Genomic DNA, 25088 nt, shown 5'->3' on the forward strand with positions numbered 1-25088 from the left:
CCCCACACATGAATAGCCTCTCTCATCAACATTGCTCACTAGAATGGTACATTTTTTACCAAGGATAAACCTACATTGACACATCATAATCACCCAAAGTCCATAGTTTACCTTAGGGTTCACTCTTGGTGTTGTACATTCTATGGGTTTGGGCAAATGTACAATGACATACATATTATCTATTATTATAATATCATACCAAGGATTGTTGCTATCCTTTAAAACTTCTGTGCTTTGCTTATTCATCTCTCTCTTTCCTTCCACCCCTGGCAACCACTGATCTTTTTATTGTCTTCGTAGTTTTGCCTTTTCCAGAATGTCATATAGTTGGAAGTGTACAGTATGTAGCCTTTTCCAATTGGCTTCTTTTACTTAGAAATCTTCACTTAAGTTTCCTCCATTTCAAGTCCTGAGAGCTCATTTCTTGTTAGCACTAAAGAATATTCCATTGCCTGGATGATAGTTCATTTCTAAACATGGAATTTTCCCAGCTTCTAAAGGAAACATGAGCTTCATTTATTAAAAGTGTGCCTTAGCATTGAGTCTCAGATCCAGACCTCACTAATTTCTCCTAACTTTCAGGTTGCCTACAAGAGAGGTAAGAGAGAGGATAGGAGGAGGAAGATAATGCCACTGGCCTTAGCTGTGACATCTGGGGGGGATTTGAAGGAAAATGAAATAGGGATCTAGGTAGATTGGGATATTTACAAGGAAATTTCCTTCTTATCATAATAGTAATCTCCAAAAATGATATGGAATGAACCAGTTTATTTACCTTCTCACTTCTTAAATCTGATTCTTCTCTTTCTCCCACCATCTCTTATCATAAGTGGACATTGTTAGTTACTTACTGACCATCCTTTAGCATCACAAATTGAAACGGCATTACAAATTGAGTGGCCTTGTACCTGGACACCACCATCCTTATTCTAAAAGCCTCCTCATGTGTCCCCCTGCTTTTACTCTTATTCCCCTAAGTTCTTTCTTCTCATAGCTCTTATCTTTTTAAACTTAAATCAGATCATTTCACTATCCTATTTAACTGACTTTACCAGGTATTGAGAATAATGTCCAAACTCCTTACAAGGACCCACAAGGTTCTAAGGACCAGGCAATGCCTCCATCTCTGACCTTACACCTGCTGCTCTCTTTTAATACATCAAGTCCTTTCCATCCCCAGGGGTTGTAGTAGTTCTGTCCCTTGTAGTTCCTTTTGCCTGGGAGACCTGACCTCAGTTCTTTGGGTGATTGACTCCTTCTTATCATTTAGGTCATCAGCTAAACGTCATGGGCCTTTCTTGCCCACAGTCACCATCACAGCGTCTTGTTTTATGATCTCCATGCCATAGATCATTATCTGAAATACTTGTATTTACTTATTGTTTAATTTTTTAGAATGAAATCTTTTTTAAATTTTATTTTAGAAAGAGAGAGCACGTGAGCAGGGAGGAGGGGCAGAGAGAGAGAGAGAGAGAGAGAGAGAGAGAGAGAGAATCTTAAGCAGGCTCTATGCTCAGCACAGAGCTCAACGCAGGGCCCAATCCCAGGAGTCTGGGATCGTGACCTGAGCCAAAATCAACGGTCTGACGCTCAACCAACTCAGCCCCCAGGCACCCCAAATGAAAGCTTTATAATGCAGGAAGCTTTTCAGTGTTCTATCCCCAAAGCTTAGTAAGTGTGCAGTAAATGTTAAATAAAAGAAAAGAAGGAAGGAAGGAAAGAAGGAAGAAGCAGGGGCAGGAAGGAAAGGAGGGAAGAAAAGGATCGAATATAATTCTGATTGCACTCAATCTATAAGGAATTAAAATACATTTTTAGACTCACAAGGTACTAGCTGAGAAACATGAATCTAGGTTAGTACCTTAGAAATATGATGAAATAAACACCTGAAATAAATTTTTTAAGACACATGATTTAATAAACTCATGGATGACATAACCTATTTCTAATGGTTGCACTAGCTTCCTATAACATTGTACCCTAGTTGGATAGAATTGTCTATAAGTAATGGGAAACTTTAAAAAGTAGCATCAACTTTTTAGCAGAATGATTGGGCATAGTCTTTGGTGCCAACAGGCCTAGGTTTAAAAAGCAGCTCTGGTATTTACCAAACATAAACCTTGGGCAGTTTGCCTAACTTTTCTGGGCAGTTTTCTCATCTATAAGATGGGACTAATGCTAGCCTCTCCCTCATAGTGCTCTTGCCAGGACTAGACAAGTTTGCATGTCAGGTTGCTTAGCACAGCTCTTCCACAAACTGAGGATCTTTCAAATCTCCACAGTTATTAAAGTGTTTTATATTATACATGTTATCAACAGATTTTCTAAGTGGGCACTTGGCTTTCCGACGTACAGAAAGACCAAACGAATGAGTCACTCAGCATCGGGTCCACAGGCAATACTTGATACTCTATTCTCGGGGCCTTGGCAGTATATTCATTTCTCTTTAATAATGACAGTAACACTTTCTTCAGCTGCCAGCCAGGCATGCCTGCTAGGTCTTTCTTCCCTTTCTATAAAGCTCTATTTTATCACAGCTTCACATATGCATCTGATTTGCTCTCTGCTCTATGTTGCCGCCGCTATGTAGAATCTGTTTGATCTTGATGAAACTACAGGGGAAGGGATGGAAATTTAACAGGATCCCACAGACATTCTTTTTCTCCCCTTCCAACTGGGTTGGGTATCTTGAAGATAAAAATAAAGAAGCATTATTTTCAGGCTGATTCCTAGAGAAGGTTTCAAGTGAATTCAACAGCCAGTAAAAGGTATACAAAGGGCTACAAAACTTGGCGATTATAAATATGTGTTTAAAAAATGCTTATGAATAAAATGTAACAAAAAGCAGATGCTGACAGAGGCAGAGAATAAATTACCTAATCTCTCCTAAACTCTTAGAGCAAGCCACCCTTATGCACCCCACACTATGGAATTTCCATGGAGAAAAGATATAAAGTCTCCCCTTAAACCAAAGTTCTGAATTGGATTGAACCCTAGTTTTACAATTCCATATTTTCCTGATATTTTTGTGGTTTGTGTTATATGCTCATAACAGCCTATCATGAAATGAAGCATAAGCAAGGGAAAAAATGTTTCCCATGATACACTAAGGCCAAGGCAAGGGGAAAAAAAGGAATAAGGAAATGAAATTTAGAGGAAAGTTAATTCTCTTGGAACATGAAAAGCATAATTTTTCATGTGATAAATAGCTCTTCCCCAATAAACGTGGTATAATTGTAAATCTTTCAGCTGTAGACAAAAGTTACAGATGAATCATGCCATCATAGGGTAGCTCATTTGGCAATTCAGCCTTAGATTCAAGGAACATTTACTATATGCCAAGTGCTGTGCTAGACGCTGCCTCATGTTATCTCACTTATTTCTCACAATTACCCTACAGAGAAAGCATAATTGTCAGCTTTTGTTATATGAGGAAACTGATGCTCAGAGAAGTGAGTTCACTTGTGCTTAGTAGCACAGCTTAACATGCCAGCTCTCAGACTCACACCTGAGTCATTGGATTCCAAGTGATTTGACAGACATACTCAGATCTATCTATGATGGGAGAGAAATGAACACTGGCGAGTTGGAGACCAGAGGGTGTTGAAGAAAAGAGGTTACAGATACAAGTAAGGCTGTGAGGTTTAAAACAAAATTCTCAGTGAAGCAGAAGAGGGATTGCTCTGCTGCCTCAATTTATTATCCTCTCCCTAAATGTGGGTGATCCTCAAGGCTCCATCCTCAGTTCCTCTCTACTTCCTTCCTCAGGGACATCATCCACTTTGCATGCCACCTCAATGCAGACAATTCTTAGTTTAGTACTTCTAGTTTTGACCTCTTTCAAGAGCTCCAGACACATCTCTCTTATCATTTCTTATATTTATACCTTTACCTTTTACTAGGTTTGGCTAATTTAAACTCTTTCCTGCTGCCTGGGAGAGATTCTTATTGTCTCCTGCTTGTCTAGATATTCAGAATACACTGTCTCTCTTGTCCTACCCTTATCTCCAACCATTAAATCCTGCTTGAGACTCAGGATCCAGCTCATGTGCTGCCTCCTTCAGGAAGTCTTCTCTAACTAGATTCCCAGTTAGATCTACATTTTTATTCAGTAATACTTATTGTCTGTCCACCTTCCAGCAGCATTTAACAACCCCTCAAGAGTAGGACTGTTCTTATTCATCTGTACACCTACCCTCTTATTTATCATTCACACACTCAGCTTCCTAAAGCACCGTGTTTGAATGTGATTGGGTCGAACTGTGTCTGTGTTCTTCCCTGCAAAATTGTTAGAGATAAGGGTTAAGGTCAGAACTTAAACTTTCTCTTAATCTCTATAAGTCCCTGATCCAAGTTCTTCTATGTAATGCACAATTGATACATGAAAAAAATAAGCTACTTATAAAATCTTAGCTGAGAAAGGATCAGAGATTTGTTGAAGGGATTTTAAGCTCAGAATTCACAGAAGCAAGGAACTAATTGGTGTTTTCATGTAGTTACAGATGAACAACTTGAGCCTATACTGGATTTCTTCTCTGTATATAAATTGTATAATGGTAATTTTTCATGTTCCAAAAGTAAAATGATTTCAATAAAGGTGCATATGAATATAGAAAGAAATAACAGGGCCAGACCACAATCTGAAACCTGAAATCTAAAGAGGAAAATTCCCTTTAAACCCTTAATTGTAAAGTGTAGATCACTAACAGTGGCACCCTTCTACAGGGGAACATCTTAAGTATTTTTTTAGTGAATTAAGACAACACAGACTTATTATCTCACAACTTCTGTGGGCCTAGAATTCAGTGAGCATAATTGAATGTTTTGGCTCTGGGTCTCCCACAGGCTGCAGTTAACTTAAGGCCCAATTAGGGGTGGATCTATTTCCAAGTTGACTCCAGTAGTTGTTGGCAGGATTCATTGTCTCACACTGGTTTTGAACTGAGGGCTTCAGAAGTTTCTCAAAATCTACTCACTGTGGGCCTCCCTGGAATACTTGCCACATGGGCCTGTCCATACTGGTAGTTGGCCTTGTCAGAGCAAGCAAGAGAGAGGACAAGTAGGAAGATGGAAGTCATAGGAAGTGGTGTCCCACCATTTTTGCTGTATTCCATTCCTTCAAATCAAGTCACTAGTTCCAGTCCATACACAAAAGAGTGAGATTACATAAGTGCACGAATACCACACTTCTCCACTGGTCACTTGGCCTCACTAGGACATCTGAGACCATGATTCTCCCACATGGGCTCTTGCAAGGTGCTCTAATGAGAAGGCAGGTGGAGTAGTAATCATAACTTGGAGGTATGTGAGGTAGGTTAGCCAAAGCAAATTCTTCTCAGGGTACATACACTGGTAGAGTAATGAGAGGGGAAATTCACATCAAATGTAGCCCCAGTATCATTAGTGGAAATTGCTTTAGACAATGAATTGATTCATTTAAGCATTTATATCATCCATATATGGCATAAGGATGATGATGATGATGATAATATGTTATTATTATATAATAACGTTTACTATATTATTATATTAAAATTATATTATTATAGTTATTATTACTATTACCAAGATAACATTCTAACCACATCAAAGGAAATATGCTAAGCCTTTCTATATTTATGCCTTAATGTGGCCACTTAAGTTTTCCGTATTCTTTTCTATGTTTTGACCATATGTATACATTTTCTTATATATTGTAGTGAAAATGTAATTTTTTGTTCTCCTTTCTTTCATTTAAAATTACATCATATTATAGGAAGTTCTGTGAGGGATGACTTAAATTATATTTAAATTATATTTAAATTTAAGAGAAACTACCTTTAGCAAATTAAACAAAAACAAGCAAAAAAAGTTAAAATAGCAAAGATATGATAACACTGAAATATTTAGTAGAACAAAGCTCATGCCTCAAACTGAATAGTATCATCTATAACGGAAAAATTTGGACCAAGTTGAAATAAGACACAGATTGGAATTTATAATGATGAAGGATCCAAACCATGAGATATAGCTACCATTTACCTATAGGTACCATTTATATATGGTAGACAACTAGTAAATTAGAACATTTCTAAAATTAACAAAATATATTGATAGTGTATTTTGTTTTTATCACATTCTCTCACTCTAGAAGACAATTCAGCAGATAAAAAATAAGTAAATAAATAAAGGAATAAGTAATATAGTCAGGATGATCAGTAGGTCTTAAAATGAAGAAAAGCCACCCTTTGCTCAAGTGGCATAAAGAAAACAGTATATTTCCCCAAAGTAGCAATAATACAAATTAGATTTTCTAATCACAAACATTAAGACATTTGAAAGAAAGCAGAAAATTTTAATTATCTACTAACTAAATTATGTCAAAAGTAAATCAAAAGTAAAAACAGAATAACTAGAAAATGTAACAATAATAGTATATTTTAGTTATGAACTACAGTCAAAGATGTACTCAGAGGACACTTCATAGCAAAAAAGAAAGGAAGGAAGGAAGGAAGGAAGAAAAGAAAAGAAAGGGAAAGAAAGAAAAAGAAAGGTTGATTCCCTTTAATTAAAATTGATTTCATTTTTAAAGTTTTTTTTTAACGTTTATTTGTTTTTAAGACAGAGAGAGACAGAGCATGAACGGGGGAGGGTCAGAGAGAGGGAGACACAGAATCTGAAACAGGCTCCAGGCTCTGAGAGCCTGACGCAGGGCTCGAACTCACGGACCGCGAGATCATGACCTGAGCCGAAGTCGGCCGCTCAACTGACTGAGCCACCCAGGTGCCCCTGATTTCATTTTTTTATGTTCATTTATTAATTGTGAAAGAGAGTGTGCATGTACATGTGAGCAGGGAGGGAGGGGCAGAGGGAGGAGAAAGAGAATCCCAAGCAGGCTCCAGTGCAGTTAGCATGGAACCTGGGATGGGACTTGAACATATGAACTGTGAGAACATGACCTGAGCCGAAATCAAGAGTTTGACACTCAACTGACTGAGCCAGCCAAGCATTCAAGCATTCCTAAAACTGATTTTAAAACTAAGTTTGAGAATTTAGAGAAAGAACAATATATTAATCCAAATAAATCAAGAGGAGTGAATGAGGATAAGAGCAGAAATAATTTAGAATAAATTAGAGAACAGAAAATTTATCAACAACTCTAAGAACAGGTTATTTGGCAAAAGTGGGTATATGAGGATCAGGCTGGGGAGGTACAGGAGATGAGAGGAGTAAGGGAACAATGAAATGGGTAAGTAACTACTTAGCCTAGCTTTTTCTGTTTTTTAATGTGGACACAACTAGTATACTAAATTAAGAATGATTAAAAGAAAAAGAACATAGTTTATTTTTAAAATAAGTTAAAATAATTATAGAATAAGAGAATATTTTGCACAATTCTATAAAAGACATGTTTTTTTTAATTTTTTATTAACGTTTATTTATTTTTGAGAGAGAAAGAGAGAGAGAAAATTCAAGTGGGGGAGAGGCAGAGAGAAAGGGAGACACAGAATCTGAAACAGGCTCCAGACTCTTGAGCTGTCAGCACAGAGGCCAATGTGGGGCTCAAACCCAGGAACCGTGAGATCATGACCTGAGCTGAAGTCCAATACTTATCCAACTGAGCCATCCAGGTACCCCAAAGACATAAGTACTATTTAAACAGAATTTTTTAAAAATTGACTCAGACAGGGGTGCCTGGGTGGCCTAGTGGGTTGAGCATCCAATTCTTGATTTAGACTCAGTTCATGATCCCAAGGTTGTGAGATCAAGCTCCACATCAGGCTCTGTGGTTAATTAGCATGGAGCCTGCTTGAGATTCTCTCCCCCCTCTACCACTTGCACTCTCTTTCTCTCCCTAAAATAAAAATATAAATAAATAAATAACTCAAATAGACACACATATCCTAAATGGAACAAAAACAGAAAAGAAATTAGGAACTTTGTTTTTTAAAAAAAAATTGCTCTTGGAAAAACTGAAAAGCCACATGCAAAAGAATGAAACTTGATTCCTATCTTACACCACACAGAAAAATCAACTTAAAATAGATTGAAAACTTGAATGTAAGACCTGAAACCATAAAATTCCTGGAAGAAAACATAAAGAAAGAAAACATAGCTTAAGCTATTTGATAATCAGTTTTGTAATTATTTTTTTTTAATTTGACACCAAAAGCAAAGGTTACAAAAGCAAAAAATAAACAGGTGGGACTACATCAAATTAAAAGTCTTCTGCATAGCAAAGGAAACTGTCAACACAATGAAAAGGCAATCTATGGAGTGGGAAAAATATTTGCAAATCATATATCTGATGAGAGGTTAATGTCCAAAATATCCAAAAAAAAAAAAAATGCAAACAAAAAACAAAACAAAACTCATACAACTAAATAGAAAAAACAATATGATTAAGTTGGGCAGAGAATCTGAATAGCCAGTTTTCAAAGAATACATACCAAGGGTCAACAGGTACATGAAAGGTGCTCAACATCACTAATCATCAGAGAAATGCAAACAAAACCACAGTGAGATGTTATCTCACACCTGTCTGAATGGCTAGTATCAAAAAAGTATCAAAATAAAAAGCTTCTGCTCAGTGAAGGAAACGATCAGCAAAACTAAAAGGCAACTGACAGAATGGGAGAAGATATTTGCAAATGACATATCAGATAAAGGGTTAGTATCCAAAATCTATAAAGAACTTATCAAAGTTAACACCCAAAAAAACAAACAATCCAGTGAAGAAATGGGCAAAAGACATGAACAGACATTTCTCCAAAGAAGACATCAGATGGCCAACTGACACATGAAAAAATCCTCAACATCACTCATCAACATCACAAATAAAAACCACAATGAGGTACCACCTTACACCTGTCAGAATGGCTAAAATTAACAACTCAGGCAACAACAGATGTTGGCGAGGATGCGGAGAAAGAGGATCTCTTTTGCATTGTTGGTGGGAATGCAAGCTGGTGCAGCCACTCTGGAAAATAGTATGGAGGTTCCTCAAAAAACTAAAAATAGAACTACCCTATGACCCAGCAATTGCACTACTAGGTATTTATCCAAGGGATACAGGTATGCTGTTTCGAAGGGACACATGTACCCCAATGTTTATAGCAGCACTATCAACAGTAGCCAAAGTATGGAAAGAGCCCAAATGTCCATCGATGAATGAATGGATAAAGAAGATGTGGTGTGTATATATATATATATCTCCTCCCCCCCACACACACACACACAATGGAGTATTACTCGGCAATCAAAAAGAATGAAATCTTGCCATTTGCAACTACATGGATGGAACTGGAGGGTATTATGCTAAGCGAAATTAGTCAGTCCAAGAAAGACAAATACATGACTTCACTCATAGGAGGACTTTAAGACAAAGAACAGATGAACATAAGAGAAGGGAAGCAAAAATAATATAAAAACAGGGAGGGAGACAAAACATAAGAGACTCTTAAATATAGAGAACAAACAGAGGGTTATTGGAGGGGTTGTGGGAGAGGGCGATGGGCTAAATGGGTAAGGGGCATTAAGGAATCTACTCCAGAAATCGCTGTTGCACTATATGCTAACTAACTTGAATGTAAATTTAAAAAAATAAAATTAAAAAGATAAGAAATAACAAGTGCTGGCGAGGATGTGGAGAAAAGGGAAACTTTTTGCACTGTCGGAATGTAAGTTGGTGCACATATGGAGTTTCCTCAAAAACTTAAAAATAGAACTACCATATGATTTTGGAATACCACTTCTGTTATCTGCCAAAAGAAATGAAATCACTATCTCAAAGACATACCTGCTCCCCAAAATGTTCATTAAAGTATTATTTACAATACCTAAGATATGGAAACAACCTACGTGCCTAGTGATGGATGAACGGATAAAGTGTGAGATAGATATACCCATATAATTTGAAAAAAAGCTTTCAAGAAACGCACTTAGGCAAGATATTTCATGGATGACTTTTTAGAAACTTAAATAATTTTTACACTTTTCCAGTGTTTCCCCAAATCTTATATATGCACACTGATATCAAGAATAAAATACTTAACAAAGGAAAATAAAACTATAGTTTCACTCACTTGTGAATAGAACTGTCAATTTGAATATATAGTACCTTAAAAGAATAATACATTACCAGGTGTGGTTCCTTCCAGAAAACCAAAGATGACCGTATATTAGAACATTACGACAGAGATGAACAGCTGTCCATTAACAATTCTTGATCCCCTATCCATGTTGTATATTTGCAGGTGGAAATTAGCTGTTTAAGTGGAACTGTATTCCCCAGCTATCTTTGCAATTAAGTTTGGCTGTGTGATCAAGTTTTAGGCAATGAAACGGGAACAAACGTGGCATGTGCCACTTCAAGGTATCTTATGTGAGGTATTTCTCCATGCTCTTATTCCCGGTTAGACAGTGGGACTAGAAATGATTCTAGAACCTGAGAAGCTATATTTTGAAGATGGTAGAGCATCTGTCAATCTGGCTATCTGAATGATTATGTGGAAGAGGATTGCCTTAACTTATTAATTTCTCCAGTTCTGCCTCATAAAAATAAACTTGTATTTGAATTATTATACTCTGGATGTTCATTGCAGAAGCTAGCCTACTCTAACTAATAATATATCTATTAATGTAAATTGTATAGATAACAAAATAGACACAATTATTAATAAATTCTTATACAGTTTTTTGATAAAATTCAAATTTTCATCATTGATGTCAGCTATTTCTGACGTCCAACAGATTCTCTGACTTTGTTCCAGTTTGGCTGTCCATTCTGATGACCAAACCTCCTGATGACTTTCCACCCTTTTGCTTAAGTGGAATGACCTAGCTTCCATAACTTGATACCATGGCCCAGTTAATACAAAGCTAAAATAACTAAATGTACTGTCTTAAGGAATACTTTTATTTTCTCCTAGGCAAGCAGAATACTTTCCTCTTTTAATCCAAAAAGAGTACAGAATAAATTCATTAGTATCCTAGCACTTTCAAGAATAAGAGCCTGTTAAGATTCTGCCTTCAGATATAATGTCACCTATTCTATTACCAAGCAGCAAGAAATGGGTTTTTGTGATCAATTGGCATATGTTGTTTTGATACAATCACTCATATAACAAGACCAGTAAATGAAGCAAATACCATCCCCCTCAGGTGAAAGAACCCAGAGCATTGTCAACATCCTTTTGGCAGATAATAATAGCCCTTCGTTGCCAAGGCTTGTGTACTATTACATAATGTTCTGTGACTTAATACACCCATAGCATTTTTAACAACTGTAAACTTCTCCTAGTTATAACCACAAATTGATACAAAGCTAGTTTCTTCTATGAAAACCATTATGGGTCCACAGCAGCCTTCTTCATGGAAATAATTCCTACTTCAGAAATTACAAAACCTGCAGAAGAGCAGAGAAATTTCCATTGTGTTCTACAGAATTATCCCTACTGGAAGTCTTTACAAGCAAACAAGGTTAGACATGCTACTGAAAGACAGATTTAATGTTTATATTATTTAAAATATGCTATTACCAAAAGGACCAGCCCTATTGCTACAAACGTTTTGAAATGCTTTCAAGGAATCTTAAGTTTTCCCTTATAGAATATTGGTTTGTGAGCATAATTCGTTCTGGAAACATGCTTGTAATTCATGTATCAAAGAGAATTTCAAGAGCCTTTGGCTCAGTTGTGATCATTGACATTCAGCATCCTGTACTACTCGTATTGCAAGACATTGCCCATTTATCAAGTTAAAATTAATTAGAAATGTTTGCTCATCTTGGAGAACACTGACAGAGCAAGTTACTTGCAACCCAAGGTTTTACTGTAGTAATTTCCTGACTTGATGTGATTTCTATAATCAGGCACTTTTTAAAATATATATATATATGTTTTAGAGAGAGATAGCACATGAGCAGGGGAGGGGCAGAGAGACAGGAAGACAGAGAATCCCAAGCAGACCCCACTCTGAACTCATGAACTGTGAGATTATGACCTGAGCTGAAATGAAGAGTCAGACATTTAACCGACTGAGCCACCCAGGCGCCACCCCCCACTTTTTAAAAATATTTATTTATTTATTTATTTATTTATTTATTTATTTATTTATTTATTTTTTATTTATAAGAGAGAGAGTAAGGGAGGGACAGAGAGAGAGGGAAACAGAAGACAGAGTGTATGAATCAGCCACTGTTGAAAACAAGTGACAGAAGTCCATCTCAAAAAAGTTTAAGAAAAAAAATGGAGGGTATAACTTATATTGATAATGTAACTAAGAAGTCCAGCCTAAGCTAGGTTTATCTAGAGACTCAAATGTTGTCTTTTTTTTAGATAAATTCTCCTCATGTGGTAGCAAAAATGACAACTGTCAATTAATTCTAGTTTTACATAATACTTAAAGACACAGATCCAACTGTAAAATTCTTTTGAACTTTCCAATTGATGTCATCAGTTTTATAGCCATCCTTGAATCAATCACTATGGTGAGTGGACGCAATGTACTAATTAATTGGTCAGGTCTTATGATTAGCTCTGTGGCCAACCTTCTGCACCAAAATATGTGTAATGGATTCTCCATGAGAAAGAGGACTCTGTCAGCAGAAGGTGGGGGTGGTGATGAAGCACAAAACTTTGAGCTGACTAAAACTTTAGCTATCACAGTCCACAACAGTTAATTTTACTTTAATTAATATCAAGACTCCTAAGGGGGAAAAGCACCATTATTTCAACTAACATTAAGAAATTGTCATTTCTGAAACTTGATGCTGCTCTCTCTGTAGGGACATTTATTTGTTGCTGGCAAGACTTACACCTCTTTTAGTTATGGTTATTCATCAAGTTGTCTTCTAAAATTCACTTTGACCAATCAATTCCTATGTGGGGAGTCTGTGAATCCAATAAAAGGACTGTCTGATGGTTGGTTAGTCCTTTTTTCCATTTAAAGCTTTCTGGGCAATAAATGAATAAAATGCGACCACGACTCATTTAACAACATACCCCAATCCACTGAGCTAATCAGTCCAGAAGGTCAGCAATAATTATGATTCAGATGGACTCCAGGAAGATTCCAAGAAAAAAAGAAAAGAAGGAAAAAAGAAGGAAGGACAGGAAGGAAGGAGGGGTAAAATCAATGTACAGTTGATCCTTGAACAATACAAATTTGAACTGTCAAGGTCCATTTATATGTGAATTTATTTTTTATAAACACAGTACAGTACTGTAAATGTATTTTACTTATAATTTTCTTAATAATATTTTCTTTTCTTTAGTTTCCTTTATTGAAAGAATACATTATATCATACACATAATATACAAAATACATGTTAACCAACTGTATATGTTATCAGTAAGGCTTCTAGTCAACAGTAGGCTATTAGTAGTTAGTAGGCTATTAGTAGTTAAGTTTTTGGAGGAGTCAACATTATATAAGAATTTTTTGACTCTGTGACGGTCAGCACTCATAACTCCCATGTTGTTCAAGGCTCAACTGTATATCAAGTTATTTGTCAGATTCTCAGCCCATAATGTGAGGTCTGTAAGAAATACCTCATTAAAATGTGTTTTCAGTCAACCAAATATTGACTCTGGTCCCCACTTTAGTAGGCTGAAAGGTCATGTAACCTGGTTTGTTGTTAGATCATTCCCCATGCTCCAGAGTGTGCAAAACACCAGGATCAAAATGACACTAAGACTTCGGGAAGGCCCATCTGGTTTTCAGTCACCCATTCATACCAGTGGCCATACAGGCACCCATGATGATCCCAATCCATGTAGGCAAGAGAGGTTGCCCTGCTGCTTCCCTGTGAGGCTTCAGTCATATGACTCTTAAGTAAGGCTGGGAGACCTACAAGGTGGCAGCCATTGTCCTCTGAGATTTCACCATCATCCCCAAAGCAACTGAATCCTTGAGCGTAGGTGCCCTCTTTTCTGGGGAGGCATAAACTTTCCTGTTTTCCCAATTTCTCAGAAGCTCCCCTCCCTGCTCAGTTTATTTCTGACTTATATACCTACTCCTGACTCCCTCTCTAGCGGGACATTAACATCCTATTTATGGCTTTGAGATCATAAAAAATAAAGTTTAACAGAACAGAAAAAGCATGATCCAGCTTCTGCTTTCTATAGAATATATTACGAATATACCAAAAACAAGAAATTATACAGCATGGTTACTACCTTAAAATGAGGATGAAGGGGAAAATTAAAGGAAAAAAAATCACCATTTCCCACTAGGTCATTTGCCCCATTTATTTGAAAGGAAACAGAAAAGAAGAGAAAGAATGTGAAGTTTGGAAAATTTAAATAAATTGCCAAAACCCATCTGCCAGTAAGTGGTAAAATCTGGGTATTTTTTTTCCAGTACTTTTTTACTAACCTATCCTAAGATGATCCAAGTTGAGACATTTTAAAAATTAGAGTTGAACTCCACAATTAAAATCCTCAATTGATTTTATTACTCTTCAAATTGTTTAATTTTGTCAATTTTGTTGACAACTGCTTTAGAAATATCTTTGGATTTCTTGAAAAAAGTCTTGGTTTTAAGAACTTAATCATCTATTAGAAAAGTCTTTTAGAACTAGAACTTTCATAAATTACAATGGTATAGCTTAGGATTCAAAATGGTGAGGGTACTAGAATTTTAGGGGGGAAAAACCATCAAAAAAATAAAATCCCTGAACTCCTATTTCTTATAATTCCCTGGTAGCAAAGTGGGATTTGAGAGTCTTCTTTTAGTTGCAGTTGTTCCTACCTGCCTTACTCATAAGACATCAAATGCTGAAACTAAGTCACGTGGATAAATTTCCTACCATTAAATTTCTAACAGCAAAGAATAGATATGTGAATCCTCTGCTTTTACTATATATGTTCAAAGATCTGGGAAAGTTCCCAGAAAGTATGTGGGTTAGCTGAAGTCCAAATATGTGAGGGAAAACTGTGCTGTGAAGAATTGTTTAGCAACAAAGCTAAGACGAGAGTCATTAGTTCTTTACAATAATGAACCTATTTGATGATCAAAGGCTCTGAATCCTAGAACCCTTAGGATTTCTCTGAAATTTAGAGCAGTGGAGATTCTGTTTAAGCAGAGAACGATCCTAGAAGAGAAATTAAGGGAGTTCATAGACCACTAGACAATATATTCTCTGCAAAATAAATAATGGCCTTGGTTTTAAGCTGTATTACAGAAATTCAGTAGAGTTGCATGATGCGTGCATTTAATTTACTAGAATTTCGTATATAAAACAATTATATTTTTTAAAGAAGCCAGATCCTCCTGGTGATTGATTATAGAAAATTTTTCAAAGTCATTTTGACTTTATTCAGTTTTTGCCATAAGTTCTAAATTTTGAATCTGATCCCAGCACAAGAGGATGTTGCTGCAGTGTTGTTGACTAAAACTAATGCTGGCTGCGTGACAGGATGCATTTCAAAGACTGCACTTAATCTCAACTTAAGTGAATCTTACTTACCTCATCTGCAAAGTCAGGGTACAATGTCCGTTTTCTTACCATCATAAGTAGCCCTTCTCTAAAAATCATATTACATAATAAATATGAGAGTATTTGATTAATTCTCAAAATACCATTTAAATTTGAGCTGCCAGTTATTGTTATTTACATGGTGGTTAATGATATTTTTATTCTTATTATAATCAGGACCCTCCTTTGAAGATTCAACCAAATCTTGCAAGGGTTTGTAAAGTTTAAAACAATTTGCACTAACTGTAGTCTGTTCAAAGGGCCCTTTACAGTCTCTTGGATCTGCACCCTCAATCCAGTTCAGAGGATGAAGTTGCTATTAGTGTCTACTATTTGTTATTTTTGGTATTGCTACCTCTGTTTTCTTTCTTTTTTTTTTTTTTCTTAATCTTCATTTATTTTTGAGAGAGAGAGCGCAAGCAGGGAAGGGGAAGAGAGAGAGGGAGACAGAGGATCCAAAGCAGGCTCTGCACTGACAGCAGAAAGCCCAACGTGGGGCACGAAACATGAGAACAGTGTCTGGTACATTATAAATGTTCCCCCCCAAATTGGGCTAATTAATTAATACATAGAGACCTCCTACTGGCCTCAAGCTTTACTATAATATTTTTATCTCCCAACTTTCCATTTGATAGCACTGGTTTATGTGCTCTCTATATTTTAAAAATAGAATTCTTTAGGGGCACCTGGGTGGTTTGGTTGGTTAAGCTTCCAACTCTTGATTTAGGCTCAGGTCTTCATAAGGTTGAACCCTGTGTGTGAGATCAAGTCCTGTGTCAGGCTCTGCACTGAGAGCATAGAGTCTGCTTGGGATTGTCTCTCTCCCTCTCTCTCTGCCCCTCCCCTCTCATGCTCTCTCTCTCAAAATAAATAAACATTTTTTTGAATATAACTCTTTAATGTATAGATTATCAAATCATAAAATTGATCTCATTAAATTATTGTTCTTCTTCAATTTCCTAATTCTTCTATTTTTTTTTCTTAAACTTGATAGTTGGCCCCAAATACAGAAAACATGGTTTTATCAATTGACCTATATTGTAATGTATAAAACATGTAATTTCAGGGGCACCTGGGTGGTTCAGTCCATTGAGCATCCAACTCTTGATTTCGGCTCAAGTCATGGTCTCATGGTTCGTCAGTTCAAGCCCCATATCAGGCTCTGTGCTGACAGCGTGGAGCCCGCATGGGATTCTCTCTGTCTCTGTCTCTCTCTCTGCCCCTTCACTGCTCGCACTCTCTCTTTCTCTCAAAATAAATATAAATGAATTTTTAAAAAAAATTAAAACAAGCAATTGTTTGAATCAATCAATCTTAAGATGCATTCCAACATTTGGGCTCATATGATAGAACCCTCCCTTGCCAGGGAAAACACAGCAGACCTCATTTCTGGGAACTGTATTGTTTTCATTTCAGTTGTTGTCTTGGCAGTTGGCCATGGGGGTAACAAAAAAGGAAAATGCAAGCAAACATCAAAGGAGTTCAATGCTTTAGAAGTACCATTGCCATTGCCAATCTCCATCCCACCACTGGTATCTGTTCAGATTTTTAAATAAAGCCATGCTGTTTACTACAAGTTGTATTTTAAACTTGAAAGGTGCAATCAATATATAAAACTGCTCTCAAACCATGAAAATGGGCAGTCAACTTCAGGCCTTGCCAAATTTTAATCAGGGCTTCCAAAACTAACTGGCCCTAGCAACTGTTTTTTCCAGACCTCTCTCAAAGTAAGGAGAGAAGCTAAGAGTAAGTGAAAGGGCTTTTGTACATGAGAATCTACAGTGTATTTTTTAAAATTTATTGAGAGAGAGAGAGCAAGAAAGAATGCACACACATGAGTGAGGGAAGGGCAGAAAAAGGGGGAGAGAGAGAATCCCAAGTAGGCTCCGTGCTGTAATCTTGAAGTCTGATGCAGGGCTCCATCTCACAAACTGTGAGATCATGACCTGAGCTGAAATCAAGAGTTAGTCACTTAACCGACTGAGCCACCCAGGTACCCAGAGAATCCACAATGTATTAATTTCAAAATTCCCTTCTCTGGACCCTTTGGTTCTCCCCACATTGAGGTGAGCACTTCTCTTCCTTTTTCTTGTCCTTTGCGACGGAGTCTACTGCACCAAATCCAGAAGTACAAATGTAATTGTATGTGTGTCTTGTGCTTAAGAGGCAAAAACTTAATCTGCCCTGTTAAATAGAACTTAACTGAAACACTACCATTTGAAACTCATTTTCTTTTGGGTTGTCAAATTTAGTGTTCCTTCTCTCCTCTTTACTCTTACGGGATTATTTAAGATCCTAGGGAAATTACTTGTCATCCTAATATGAGGAAACCGTGGCTCTCCTTGTATCCATGGCTGATTGGTATGTTGTCCATCCTAATGGACAGAGGCAAAAATTTCACTCAGGAAATTTTCAGTCTCCCCTCCTCATCCTTGCTAACTCGGGCCATGGCTCTGTTCTCATTCCCATTTCTAAGTTCTAAAACCCAACTGTACCCTTCACCCTGGCTATGGCTTGGACTTCTCCCTTTAAACTCTGCTGTGGGGTCTTCTTGACCCATGATATACACATGGCAGGTACCCTGGCTCAATACCTCTGGGTTTTACACCTCACCCAGGCATGTCAAGACTTTTCCTGTTTGACCTTTGTTCACTAATAAACTGGATTAATTCTGAATTTATGCTGTTACAATGCTTCCCCAAATAACATTCTGCATTCTCCCCCAATATATACCCTAAAATGCACATATACCCTGTCCATTCTTTGGGATTCATCTGAGTCCAGGATAACTGCTCAGGAAATCTGGTTAAGTAAAGCACAAGTTCCAGTTGTATTTAACTGGTGAAAAAAGCAAGCATCTTTTTCTGTTTGATTTTTTTAAGTTTTTTTCTAGTGGTTTTTTTTTTTTTTTTTTTTTTTTTTTGAGAGAGAGAGAGAGAGTGTGTGTGTGTGTGTGAGCGGGGGAGGGACAGATAGAGAGGGAGACACAGAATCTGAAGCAGGCTCCAGGCTCTGAGCTGTCAAGCACAGAGCCCAATGTGGGGCTCGAACTCACAAACTACAGGATCATGACCTGAGCCGAAGTTGGATGCTTAACCGACTGAGCCACCCAGGCGCCCCAATTTCTGTCTGATTTTAAATTTTAGTTGTTAAGGGTGGAGGTGCTCTTTGGAGAGGATTTGAAGATGCTGTAAGTGAGCCTATGATATTCTGGTCCTCTAATTAAATGTCTTGTTAATGACAAGATTGTATGTCACCATCTTTTTTTAAACAGATATTTATGTGTTTATTTCATAAACTCACATTGTCTTTTTCCTTGAGCTGGTCTCTGTCAGTGCCATTAAGTAGGGGGTTTGGGCTCAGTTAGTCCTCAGTGTGACAGGGAAAAACTCCAATCCAAAACAAGCCTGTAAGCTTTGTTGTTTCCTCTGAGGAATCAAAAATAGAAATGCACTTGGTGGAAGGCTGACCTGATAGGTGCCTGGGATACCTTTGAGCTTCTGATAAAGCAGAGGGTAGTCATGGACATAATATGCAAAGAATAAATGGGTTTATTTTTCTTAAGAGGAGAGGCAGTTTAAAATAGATTCTTTCTTTACTTACTCTTTGTAACATATTGTATGTTTCTTATGAAAGGATTTCTTTTCCCACATGAAAACTGATATTCTCCTGCTCTGATATTGCAGTTACAAAAATTCTGATATAAGAAAAATATTCCACTTCATTCCAGAATTGAGTTTTCTAAATCATTTGAGTCATCCCACAGTAGCTTGCAACTCTGTGGGTGCTAAAAAAAAAAATACAACAACAACAAAAAAAAAACCCAACTCTTTGTTGAATAATGCTTCTCCTGAAAAAGACCACATAGTAATTATCTTCTCCCTTTTAAAAGTGGAAAACAGTTACCCTTTGTAGATCCATAGCACCTACAGAGTTTAAAATATTCTTCAAGCAACTTGAAAATGTGTTACAATCCTAATCAGAAATAAAATTCAGTACTGTTCCCACTTCATAGGTATTAAAATGAGACATGGGGAAGAGAGTGCAGTCATTCAAATATAATAACTCATATTTACTGAGTCTTTAACATTTGCCAATCACTGTTCTGAATATGTACAAAGCTCACTTAACCCACATCACAATCCTATAAAGTTAGTACTATTATTATCCCCTTTTTACAGATGCACAAGCAGGTGTAAAGCAGTTGGGCAACTCACTTAAGGTCACATAGACAATACGTCTAGGCTTGAGATTTGAATGTAGGCCTCCTGAGTCCATTGCTAACCTTCTTAATACTATTGTATGTAACCTTTTTTTCTCCATCTTTTTTGAAATATAATTGACAAAATTGTAACATATTTAAAGTGTACAATGTGATTATTTTATATATGTTCACATTGTGAAAGGATTTCCACAATCAAGTTAATTAACACATCCAATACTTCATATAGTTACCTTTTCTTTCTATTTTTTAAAAATTTATGAATGTATTTTGAGAGAGAGCACCAGCTGCGGAGGGGCAGAGACAGAGGGAGAGAAAGAATCCCAGGCAGGCTCCATGCTATCAGCACAGAGCCCGATGTGTGGCTGGATCCCATGAACTGTGAGATCATGACCTGAGCCACCATCTAGAGTCCAACACGTAACCAACTGAGCCACCCAGGTGCCCTCATATAGTAACCTTTATTACAATGAGAATACGTAAGACCTATTCTCTGAGCCAATTTCAAGTACACAATACAGTATTATTAATTAAAGTCACGCAGCTGAATATTAGATTACCTTATAACTGGAAATGTATATCCTTTGACTTATATCTTACCATTTCCTTCATACCACTCCCTCCCACCCCCCTCCCCCACCCAAGTCCTTAGTTGCTACCATTCTACTCTTTGTTACTATGAGTTTAACGCTTTTTAGGGTTTGGGTGTTTTTGTTGTTTTTTTTTAGGTTCCACATATAAGTGATACCATACAATACTTGTCTTTCTCTCTCTGGTTTATTTCACTTAGCATAATGCCCTCCAATTTCATCCCACAAATGGCAGGATTTCCTTATTCCTTATTTTCTGTGGCTGAATAGTATCCCATTGTGTGTATGTGCACACGTGCACATAGGCACATGCTCACATGCACATGCATGCATGCGTATCATATTTTCTTTACTCATTTATCCATTAATGGACACTTAGGTTGTTTCCATATCTCAGTTATTATGAATAATGCATAAATGAGCATGGGAATACAGATATTTCTTTGAGATAATGACTTCAGTTCCTTTGGATACATATCCAGAAGTGGGATTACTAGATCAGATGATAATTTTATTCTTAATTTTGTGAGGAACCCCATACTGTTTTCTATAATGGCTATGACTATTCATAGCCAAGTGCACAAGTCCTTTTCTCCATATCCTTGCCAACATTTGTTATCTCTCACCTTTTTGATAATAGACATTCTAACAAGTGTGAGGAGATATCTCAGTGTGATGTCGACTTGCATGTCTCTGATAGGTAGTGATGTTGAGCATCTTTTCATATATTTGTTGGCTATTTATATGTCTTCTCCGGAAAAATGTCTATTCAGGTCTTTTGCCCATTTTTAAATCAGGTTATTTGTTTTTGTTTTTTGTGTTTTTTTTCTGGGTTTTTTTGGTTTTGTTTTGCTATTGAGATGTAAGAGTTGCTTATATATTTTGGATATTAACGTCTTACTGGATATATAGTTTGAAGATATTTTCTTCCATTCCATAGGTTCCCTTTTCTTTTCTTTTTATTTTTTCATTTGTTTCTTTTGCTGTGCAGAAACTTTTATTTTGATGTAGTGCCACTTATTTTTGCTTTTGTTGCGTGTGCTTTGGTGACATATCAAACAACCATTGCATTGACCAATGTCAAGAAGCTTTTCTCCTACATTTTCTTTTAGGATTTAATGGTTTCAGGTCCCATCTTTGAGTCTTCAATCTCCATTGTGTTGATTTGTGTGTATGGTACAGCAGCGTAATTTTTTAAATGTGGCTCTCCAGTTTTTTCAAGATAATTTTTCAATAAATTATATATTTTGGGCAACCTTGTTGAAAATTAGTTGGCCATATATGTGTGGGTTTTTGTTCTGGCTCTTTATTCTGTTCCACTGATCCGTGTTTGTTTCTATGTCAACACCATACTGTTTTTGATTACTATACTTGGTGATATAGTTTGAAATCAGGAAGTGTGCTACCTCCACCTTTGCTCTTCTTGCTCAAGATTGTTCTAGTTATTTGAGGTCCTTCATAATTCCACACAAATTTTAAGACTCTGTTTTTCTATTTCTGTAAAAAAAAAATGGCATTGGAGTTTTCATAGGGATTATATTCAATCTGTAGATTGCTTTGAGTAGTATGGATGTTTTAACAGTGTTAATTCTTATAATTCATGAACATGGGATATCTTTTCAATAATTTGTGTCTTCATCAATTTCTTTCATCAATGTTTTATAGTTTTCAGTATACAGTTTCACTTCCTTGGTAAAATTTATTCCCAAGTATTTTATTTTATTTTATTTTATTTCTGTTGCTATTGTAAATGGAATTGTTGTTTTTTTTTTTTTAATTCCAATGCAGGGTTTGAACTCACAAACTGTGAGATTATGACCTGAGCCAAAGTTGGACACTCAACCAACTGAGCCACCAAGGTGCCCTAAAGCCAAACCAATTCTTGAAAAATTTAAACTGCAGGTGGGTCTAGATGTTCAGAAGACAAGTCTAGTGCTTGATAGTACCTGGTTTTAAATATATATATATACACATACATACATATATATTTGGTACCTGGTTTTATATATATATATATATATATATATATATATATATATTTTTTTTTTTTTTTTCAGGCATCAGCAAATGTAGCCAGGCTTGATACTTTCTGGAGATTATCCTCTATAAAAGAAACTCAAGGTTTTGAGTTTGAAATACCATTTATCCACTTTAAGGACCTTTGTCAAGGTAATTAGATGAAATATAAATAAATATAAGAACCTACATTAACTTAATGCTTTACAGTTTACTGAATGTCTTCCTGTAGGCATCATATTTAAGAAAGGGAAGAGATGTATGATTTTTCATTTTTTATAGTTGAGGAAGCAGAGGTCCAGATAGTTTAAAAAGTCTTGTTTAAGGTCTCACAGCTGTGAAGTTACATGATTGCAATACAAATAAATTTCGTTTCTCTTTCAACTATGTATCTGGAATGGTTTAGCACTTGCCATTTATGGAATATTTTCATATTTGCATATTTATTGTATTCTTACAGTAGCCCCAGAGGGTGATGGTGTGCAGCATTTAAGAATATGGACTTCAACATCAGATTGACTTGGTTCAAATTCTGACTCTGCCCCTTACCATGTGACCGTAGACAAGGTACCTCACCTCTTTGGGTTTCAGTTTCCTTAGCTCTAAAACAGGATTATAATTATATCTATCTCACAGGGAAAAGGGAGGATGTGTTAGTATTAATAAATTAGATACTCTGAGAAAAACACTTGGAACAGTGCATGGTACAAAGTAATATATGTGAGTTTTTACACTCAGTGTATGCTAGTTCTTACACAGAGAAAGGATTATGTCCATTTTACAGATAAAAGGACTGTGGCTTCAAGTGAAATCTTACCTATTGAGCTGGAATCCAGACTCAGTTCTACTGATTCACAGTCTGTTCCTTACTACACCAGCTTGTGCTATGAAGAAATCTAGGTTTTACTGAATTCTATTCAAGTTGTAGCATTATATATAGACAAGGGTTCTACATCAGGTGTCCATCTGTGAATTTCAGAGTTTCTGAAAACCCTCTAAAATGGTACAGAAAATGTACCTTAGTATATTTTTCTAGAAAAGAATTCATATCTTTCATCAGATTCCTGAGAAAGTCATAAAGGTTAGGGGCCACTGATTGTGCAGTAGTACGGCATAATATTTAGGACTCTAGGCTTTGGAACTGCTTGAATTCAAATTACAAATATAACACTATAAGCTCTGTGACCATGGACACTTTAGTTCATGGACAATTTCTCTCTAACTTTATTTTCTCATCTTCAAAAGAAGCATGATAATTTGTAAGGATTAAATTAATTAATATGTATACAAACACTTAAAACACTGCTTGGCAATAACAAGCTCCATAGAAAGATTGCTGTTATTATAATTGTTATGATCAGGGGATGTTTAAATCCACCTGTTTGGAACCGTAACCATTCTCTCAATAGCTTTGAAGATGATCCTCAATGACCCCAAACTCCTGACTTAACATCATTGTGTAATCCCCTACTCTTGAGTGGATTTACTGATCAGCTTCTAATGAATCAAATATGGCACAAGTCATGGGATGTCACTTCTGATGTTAGGCTGTAAAAAGACTGCATTTTCTGTTTTAAATGTTCTCTTTCTCTTTCTCTTGGACTGCTCACTTTAGGGAAAGCCACCTGCCATATTACCACGTAGCCCTGTGGAGAGGTCCATATGAAAAGAAACAGAGAGGCTTCTGGCCAACAGTCAGCAAGGAAATGAGGCTCTCAATCTAATAGTCCCAAGGAATAGAAGCCCACATGAGTTAGCTTGAAATCTTTTCTCCAGTCCAGTTTTCAGACAAGACTTCAGACCCAGCCAAAAACTTGGCTGCAATCTCATGAGAGAACTCAAGCCAGAGGCATCTAGCTAAATTTGGCCCAGATTCCTGACCCACAGAAACTGTCATATAATAAATATGTATTATTTTAAGCCACTAAATTTGGTGGTAACTTTTACACAGTTATATTACATATAATAGAAATGCAAAGCACTTTATAGACATTATCTCATTTAGAACTTACAACCAACCTACCATATAGGTATCACTGTACTGATTTATTGAGGAAGCCTGAAGAAATCAAATGACTAACCTGAACTGTTAGTGAATCTTGCCTGACTCCAAAGCCCAAGATCTTTCTTAGCTAGGTTATTAATTTCTTTTGTTGGCTCATTTTTGAGACTACTTCTTACTCTGCATAGGTTTTATTTTTAATAATTAAAATAAGAACTACTGACGTTATTCAGGAATGAACTTCAATCTACTTTTGAAACTTATTTCCGGTCTTTATTTAACCAGATATCGGAAGCCTGAGTAACTGTCACATAGCATTAGGTTTTCCAACATTTATGTTATTGGAAATAGAATCTAAGATTTTTATAAACATGAAATTATAGACTCTAAGTCTGCACTCTTCACAATAGCCTCTATATTATTATTGTTATTTATTTTTGTGGAAATAGCCCTTTATTTTTTTAACGTTTATTTATTTTGAGAGAGAAAGAGTGTGCATTAGTGGGGAGGGGCAGAGATAGAGGGAGAGAGAGGATCCTAGGCAGACTCCACATGCTCAGCAGAGCTCGATGTGGGGCTTGAACTCACAAACTGTGAGATCATGACCTGAGCTAAAATTAATAGACCGATGTTTAATGGACTGAGCCACCCAGGTGTCCCAAAACATAGCCCTTTAAAAAAGTAACTCATAGGGTGCCTGGGTGGCTCAGGTCATGATCTCATGGCTTGTGAGTTTAAGCCCCCATCTGTCTCTGTGCTGGAGCCTGTCTCAAAGCCTGGAGCCTGCTTCGGATTCTG

The 25088-nt window shown here is 36.5% G+C and overlaps 1 protein-coding gene across 1 annotated transcript in view; it reads left to right on the plus strand.

Moving 5' to 3' along the window:
- Nucleotides 1–25088, plus strand: part of LOC123600483 — a 48166-nt gene that overhangs the window by 18478 nt on the left and 4600 nt on the right. Inside the window, exon 7 of the mRNA XM_045482526.1 lies at nt 22749–22855. The gene's annotated coding sequence lies outside the window, so the exon portion shown is untranslated. The remainder of the gene's footprint in view (nt 1–22748; nt 22856–25088) is intronic.

Source organism: Leopardus geoffroyi, chromosome D1, assembly GCF_018350155.1.
Source record: "Leopardus geoffroyi isolate Oge1 chromosome D1, O.geoffroyi_Oge1_pat1.0, whole genome shotgun sequence".
Taxonomy (NCBI): Eukaryota; Metazoa; Chordata; class Mammalia; order Carnivora; family Felidae; genus Leopardus; species Leopardus geoffroyi.